Source organism: Mus caroli, chromosome 2 (genome assembly GCF_900094665.2).
Source record: "Mus caroli chromosome 2, CAROLI_EIJ_v1.1, whole genome shotgun sequence".
Classification (NCBI taxonomy): Eukaryota; Metazoa; Chordata; class Mammalia; order Rodentia; family Muridae; genus Mus; species Mus caroli.
This window is the reverse complement of record NC_034571.1, coordinates 31,882,788-31,890,838: the sequence shown is the minus strand read 5'-3', so window position 1 is coordinate 31,890,838 and position 8,051 is coordinate 31,882,788.

The window sequence follows — 8,051 nt, the reverse complement described above, 5'->3', positions numbered from 1 at the left end:
AGAAGGGAGGGGCTGACCTCTCAGGTGAGGGTCTCGTGACCCATCCTAAGCCCTTACTCTGTAAGGGAGCATCAGTGGGTCTGATCTTCAGGGTGGCCTGTGAGTAGTCACAGCTGCTGTGGTAAGATGTAGGATAGTGTTCTGAAGGGACTCTAACCATCCTTAGCATGGGAAACATGGCTCTGTCGGCCCTTGCCCTTCTCCCCCATTCCCTCTCCCTTGCTAAAGGCCATTAGATTTCATTCCTAAAACTAGCCCCCAAGGTCTATTTTCTGATTTGGCCCCTTCTCCCTAGTTCTCTTTTTTTTTTAATTTTTAATATTTTTATTACATATTTTCCTCAGTTACATTTCCAATGCTATCCCAAAAGTCCCCCATAGCGCCCCCCACTTCCCTACCCACCCATTCCCATTCTTTTAGCCCTGGCATTCCCCTATATTGGGGCATATAAAGTTTGCAAGTCCAATGGGCCTCTCTTTCCAATGATGGCCGACTAGGCCATCTTTCGATACATATGCAGCTAGAGACAAGAGCTCCGGGGTTCTGGTTAGTACATCATGTTGTTCCGACAATAGGGTTGCAGATCCCTTTAGCTCCCTCCCTAGTTCTCTATCTCCTGTCTTTGTCTCTTACTCCCTGTCCTTTGTCCCTCTGGGGCAAATAAGTCTCCAACTTGATCTTGGGGGTCCTGAGCAATACCAGTCCTTTCAGGAAGGGAACCAAGGCCTGGATATAACCTTCAAAAAACACCTCTCATAGAAACCTGCTTCCTCCTGCTTGCCCTCACTATTTAAAGTTTCTACCACCTCCCAAAATAGCTGGGGACTGAGGCTTCAGCACACGAGACTGTGGGAGACATTTCACATTCAGACTGTAAAGTCTTTGAAGAGTCACCCTCACATTAGAGTCAGGAATGGGAGGAGAACAGAGGCCCAGGAAAAGTGATAGCAGCTAGGAAGGAGACACGGGGCCCTTTGTCACTGGCATCCCCCAAGCAGGTGCAGCCTCCTCAGTGCCACACACACAGTTACGGTTTGAATCTGAAATGTCTCCCATGGGTCATGGTTTGAACACTTGGTCTCCCTATGTGAGAGGCTGTGGTGTCTTTTGGAGGCGGGAATTAGCTGTTAGAAGTAGGTCACATGGGGCAGGCCCTACTTCCTGTTGTGGCCTCTCTGCTTCCTGACCCATTGGGATAGGAACAATGTCCACCACATGTCTCCGCCACCACGAGCTGAGGATTTCACTATACCTTCCCCATCATGATGGCCTGAAATTGAGCCCATGAACCAAAATCAACATTGGTCATAGTTACACAAAAGTAACTAGTGCACATACCACCTAGAGACTGGCACTTGGGTGGTACAGAAAGGCTAATTGGAGTGCCAGCTTTCAAATGCTACTACTGAAGGTTGTGGTCAATGCTAGCCCTGGAAGTGAGGGTCAATCTGTAGGAGACCTGCCCGAATTCCTGGTTTAGGTGGTTTCCTTTGGAAGACTGCTTTGAGGTGATGTTAGACTATTACTGACCTGGTTTACTGCCTCCCAGTTATGTTGCCCTGTGGGTGGCAGTACTGGAGGGATCTCCATTCTCACTGTCCAGACCAGGCTGACTAACAGAGACAGAATCAGTCAGGGATGTGGCAAGATGAGGCTAGACTTGGCCTTTGTCCTAGTTAGGGTTTTTATTTCTGTGATGAAACACCATGACCAAAAAGCAAGTTGAAGAGTTAAAGGGTTTATCTGGCTTATACTTGCACATCATAGTCCATCATTGAAGGAAGTCAGGACAGGAACTCAAACAGGGCAGGAACCTGGAGGCAGGAGCTAAAGACCATGGAGGGGTGCTTCTTATTGGCTTCTGTCCTGTGGCTTGCTCAGTCTCCTTGTGTGTGTGTGTGTGTGTGTGTGTGTGTGTGTGTGTGTGTGTGTGTTTTATAGCACCCAGGACTACCAGACCAGGGATGACCTCACCCACAAAGGGCTGGGCCCTCCCACATCAATCACTAATTAAGAAAATGCCCTACAGACCCCTCTTCTGGAGGCATTTCTCAATTGAGGCTCCCTCCTCTCAGATGACTTGTGTCAAGTTCATACAGAATTCACCAGCACAGCCTTCAAACGGGTTCCTAAGTAGGGTTTTTCACTTCACACAGGGATAATGTCTCTGCCTGAAGAATCCTGACTGTTGGACCGGGACCAGAGGACAGGTCACAGTGTTCATTGGAGAACTGAAGGCTTCTAGATACCAAGGTGTCTCTGTGTTCCTAAAGAATTTATGCTGGCTCCTTCCCTCATTCTTCCCTGAGTTATCCTGACCCTCTCTGGCTGTTTTTCTCCCTGGTGACCAGTTGGTATTCTCATGCCCTGCACCATGTGTCCCCTTTTACCCAGTTGGTGCTGGTTCCCTGGGGAGAGGGAGGAGGCTTTGCCAAGAGCTTGGGGACATCTGGAGACATACATCATCTAGTCTTAAGCTGTAGCAGCGGTCAGGGTTGGGGTTGGTAGGTGTCAACCTGAGGGAGATGGTCTGGGGGATCCCCCTCCCATCCCTGGAGGTCTGCATCTCTCCCTCACGTCTTTGCTCTGACCATATCTTCTTTATGGCTCCCTCCAGCACAGCTCCTTTCAAGCTACCTGGCTTTATATAATTCTTCCTGACTGGCGTGAAGCTGGGCAGGTCTCCCAAGCCTTTTGCGATTGGGCTCTAGCTCTTCCTTCAGAGTCCAACACACCAATAAAACCAAGCATATCACATAGTGACAGGTTATAACTGGCAGGGACTCTTGCTAAGAATTTGACTGGGATTGTTTGGTTTAGTCCTCACCACCTTTACCAACTCTGAGACAGAAAATGTTCAGAGGGGTCATTTGCTCCCTGCTGCAGGCATCCTTTGGAGGTTTGCAGCCTGTGGAGTCCCTCTGCCTGCCTCACATTCCTCCCACAGTTTGGTTCCCCTGACCTATAACACCACTGAAGGAATGGATTCCCACAGGTCCCCCCAGGCCACCACACACCCCCTTGCACACATCTAAACCACAGGGCTCACGTGGGACAGGGCATTCGGAGCTGGGGAAGCTGAAAGCAGGGATTCCAGGTGTAGGCTTACTGTCCTATGATGGAGATACAGACTGGGAGAGGCTCACTGGTCCCTAAACATCTCAAAAGCCACATGTCTGCCACTGTCCTTACACACCCAACCCACCACTGCTCTCCAAATGTACTTTCCTCTAGTTCCATTTTGGAAAACATCTCCATCCATCCCTCAGTCCCGATGAACACGGTTGATTTCTACCTCAGACTCTCACTATTTCCCCCTATGACTGTGTCCAACACCCCAAATAGTGCCTGGAGCATAGGTGTCTGGTGGGATGGTTGGAAGGTCCAGCTCTTGCATCTGCCTGTAGACTCAGTCCCTGCAAGCCAGCTTCTACCGAACACCCAGAGTAGCAGGACCTTCTTAATGTAGCCCTGTTCGACCCTGCTGAGCCCTCCCAAGCTCAGAGATGGCATCCATGCTTGCCTTTCACAAAAACCTGAACAGCCTGCCCGCGACACCTCTCTCTACACACTGCTATATATAGATGTTCTAGCCATATCTTAGGTCTTGCAGGCAGCCAACTGTGCCAGGCTGATGATTCACACTTTGGTTTGGCACATACCGGTCCCTTTGCCTAAGGTTCCCTGCCCCCATCCCATCTACCCAGTGAATGAATGATTCACACTTTAGAAGTGTGTTCAAAAGTCACGAGACTCAATTGGACTCCTTTGCGTATGTTATAGTATTTAAGTTCTGGACTTGTTTATAGATGAGTCTGCTTAGTTATTGGATAAGTCTATCCTCAGGTCAGGCCCTAGGACCTTTCTTACTTGTCTCTGCCTGGAGTGCCCAGAAAAGAGCTGGGGCAAAGAAACAAGCATAATGGACGCCTCACTATTGTGGAAGGCTGGCTGTGTCCAGGTCCTGTTCATGCACTGTTCCCATATAGTGGCACATGCATCTTGCCCAGGTGGGAGTCACTGTGCCCATCATTTACTGACACTCAATTCAAGCAGTGATTTTTTTGGTACTGATCCTGATCTGGGGAGCTGGCTGGACTCTCCTAGGGACTGTCCCATGTGCTGTAGCTGAGGATGCTCACCATAGTGACACTCAGCTGAGGCTGGCACATCTCATTCTTGATGGCTCACCCTCTGCTGTTCTAGTTGTCTTTTTTTTTTTAAATGCTCCTCCCTTTCCTGCAGCCCCGCCCATGCCTACCCTCAAGTTGCTATCCTTTTTATTATTTTTTGTGTAAACATATATGTATGTATGTGAATGCGCACACACACACACACATATATGTATATATATATATATATATATATATATATATATATATCCTGCTGAGTGTAGGTTTTTGTTCTGTGTATATGGTTTCAAGGCTAACCCCTCTGCATTGGACAACTGAAGACCGGCTCATTTCCAATCTCTAATCAGGAGCCATTTTGATACTCTAGGTCAATCAAGTTCCTGTTTACTGTAAAATTCTGAGTTTCTGTCCCTCAGAGCTGGGCTGCGCCCCAACCTTGTAACCATAGAATGCTCTGTAACAAATATTCTAGGAAGATTCCCTTAACTAACTGCCTGGTCTCGCTTCTGTAACCATGCCTGCTCCCCTGCTCTATGGCTTTGCCCTACAAAAGGAGCCTGAGACCTTGGTTCATGGCTGATCTTTTGAACCCTGTCTTAGGAGAGGACAGCCACCAGCTGTGTATTATAGCTTGTTTGTATTTGGCCCTAATTTGGGTTGGTGAAATTAACAGAACTAATAAAGGAACTCACCTTTGGGAGAGGCCGAGTCCCTCTCTCCCAGTAGTTGCTAGGTGCCTGTAGTTCTCTGTCTAAGGGTGGGGCCCCGAGTAATGTCTTTCCTTCCATGTTAACCCGTCCACTGATACTGCCATGGTTCTGGGTTCTGGTCTTATGAAGCCATTTCTAGGAGAGATTCTTTTACAGCAAGCTTCCTGATATTCTGGCTCTTGAAACCTTTCCACCACCTCTTCCATGACGTCTTCTGAGTGACAGATGCGGGAGCTGTGATGTACACCCTAGGGCTGGGATGCTCAGGAGTCACTGAGGTCTCCATTGTGTCCAGTTGTGGTTTTCTGTGGCTTCTTTGGTGAGGGGTGGGAGCTACACTCTGCGTGTATGGGGATAAGATTTGGAGTGTAACGAAGTCTGCCTGAGTCTTTACAGTGGGGGGGTTGGGCTTCCTCGAAAGCACATCCCAAGAGGATGCGTCCTGCTGACAGGAGTGTCTTAGGCTTTCACTTATATTATACTTACCATTGTCCAGAGCAAGTCACATGGCCATGGGTGTGTGTGTGTGCTTTATGTGGGGCTGTCAAGGAACCTGTCCACCACGGTCATGTTTCCTTCTTCAGACATGATTCTGAATACATCTAAGCATCCTTCTGTCCTATCACATGGGACACAGAACCACGCCAGGAAGTTTGGTATGGTAGAGCAGGTTGAGACCCGGAGACTCGGTGGCCACGCCTGATGCTTGGGCGACTCCCAGCTCCCTGCCAGATTCCTGACTTTGAACATGTACCATGCTTCTCACATAAAAGAAATGTGTCCTATAATCACGTAGGCCCAAAACAGCATTCCCCATGCTAATGAGGTACCTAAAGGACCGGCTAGGCTTAGCCAATAAGCTTCCCCTCCCAGACATTCCTCCCTGCAAAGGTATTTAATCTCAAGCCTACCCTGAGAAGTGGGTATGGTATGTTATGCATCCATTTTCCGCCATGGACAACCAATAAACTGTTTGGAACCATGGACTGTCTCTTTCAAGATCCACTGTGAGGAGCCATGGAGAAGGCCTTTAACTACAGAGCTGCAGCTTAATTCTCCCATAGAAGGCCTCTCTGTGCTCCCAACCACAACTTGCCTCCACCAAGCTAAGGACAATCACCATTGGGACAAGCAGAGGAATTCCTCTTTTCATCCTGGCCCGGGCTAGATGCTGGTCCCACCCCCACCTCCCTAACCTTTCCACCCTCCACCCTCCCTCCTCCCCCTGCACTCCATTCTCTGCTATTCAGAGGCTCCCAGCAGCACCTGGATGTCCAAGAATATGAACATCCTATGGCTCCTGCCTTGCCTCATCACAGGCTAAGGGACTGCAAACCAGCTCCGGCTTTCCCACTCCCCCAGAACAGTGTCTTTGTGCTTCCAAACAGCCCAGCACCTGCCATGGGGGCAGTATGGGATAAGCACAGTCAAATTCCCCATGTTCTGCCTCCCCAAGAGGCAGTGCCCATCTTCAGGGCAGACATGGACCGACTCTACCAGGTGGAGGGCATTTTGGTCTAAGGTAGTTTGAAGTGGGCTCTGACCCTACTGTGGTCCAGACCTGGGCTCATTCACAAAGGATGGGTCTGAAGGTGGCAACAAGAGCCTTGATTCCCCTCTGATATATTTGCCTCTTTCCTCTCAGGCCAGGTCTTTGGAGTAACAGTTTCCTTCTATGATAGAAGTGGCAGGGCACTGTTTTCTCCTAAGCATCAGAGACGTCCCCCCACCCCCTCTGCAACTCTGTAGGCTCTTTCCCCTACTCTGCAGGCCCTTGTTGCTCCCTCAAGAAGGCAGGTGAGAAGAATCTTCCATGTCCCCACCCTTGCTTTCATCATTTTGATTTTTCTTACCACTTCTCTTTCAGGGAGTTGGGTTAAATGACCTTTAAGATATCTCCGTAACATCTCTTCTTCTTCTTCCTTCTTCCTAATGTGCTGAAGATAGAATCTGGGACTTCATGCAGATAAGCGCCGAGTACACCCAAGCCTGTAGTCTACTCACCTTTTCTCATCTGATTGCAGCCAGATGATATTGTAATGCTACGACACCACTTATTTCATGTGCCTACTGTGTGCCAGACATCTCATATGCCTACTCTGTGCCAGGCATGCATTAGCCCCTTTGTCTCCCTTCACTCTAGGTATGAGGGGTACTGCTGAACCCCACACTACAGTCCCGTAATGCTTTATTCCTGGAGCTTGCTTGCACAAGGCCCTGTGTCCAGTATTCTGCCCTTGGCGGGGGGTTAAGGGTGGGTGGGTGGGGAAAGCCACTGTGTGACGTTTCATCTCTCTTTTCTTCCTGCCATAACAGTCATGCTGAACCTAAGGTAGACATGTGGAAATGGAGCCTCAGTTAGCCTATGACCTTGAGGGACAGCTCCATAAAGAGCCCCATCCTGGATGTACCATGTGGTGAGAAGTAGACTTCTGAAATGTAGCTGAGACATGGGAGTGTTCCTTACCACAACATAACAGCCTGGCTTGACTGACACCTACATTCGAACTCAGCAGAAGTTGCCACAGGACTGCTGGAATCAGGTCTCTGGCCCTTGTAATCAGCCCTTCTGGTAAGCTAAGCTATCTTTTAGACCGCTTCCAAATCTAAATCCACTGGAGGCCAGTCGGGGTCTTGGCTAACTGGTTTTGGTAGGCTTGGAAAAACAAAGGCGTTCAGAATCTGAAGATTCTTCTTCAACTCATTCCTTATGCCTACAAGGAAGAAGGTTCCTTCTCAAACTGGGCTGCTCTGGACTTCCTGGGGGTTTCCTTTTTTAACCTGTTTTCTAACGTCAACCTCACATGGAACACTCAGCGGAATGGGTTTTCCCACTGCAGCAAAGTTCAGCTGACACATTCAGCATCTCTTGCATCCATACCTCAGTGAAGCCTCTCTCTAGAGTGACTACAGATGATGGCTCCCTAAAATATCTTCAAACTTTGGCAGTTCTCCAAGAGAAGAACCATTTGTTAGGAAAGTGCACCGGATTCTAATTTCCTTTGACCTTTTCAGGGAGGTGATCTGGAATTTGGTGTTTCTTGTCTGCTTTTCCATAGTGTGGAGACAGAAAGATCCTTGGGGCTTGCTGGCCAGACAGCTTTGGCTAATTCATGTGCCCCAGGTCCCAGTGAGAGATCGTGCCTCAAAAGCCAGGGTTGATACCTGCTGAAGAATGACACCTGAAGCTGCTGACCCCTGGTCTCCA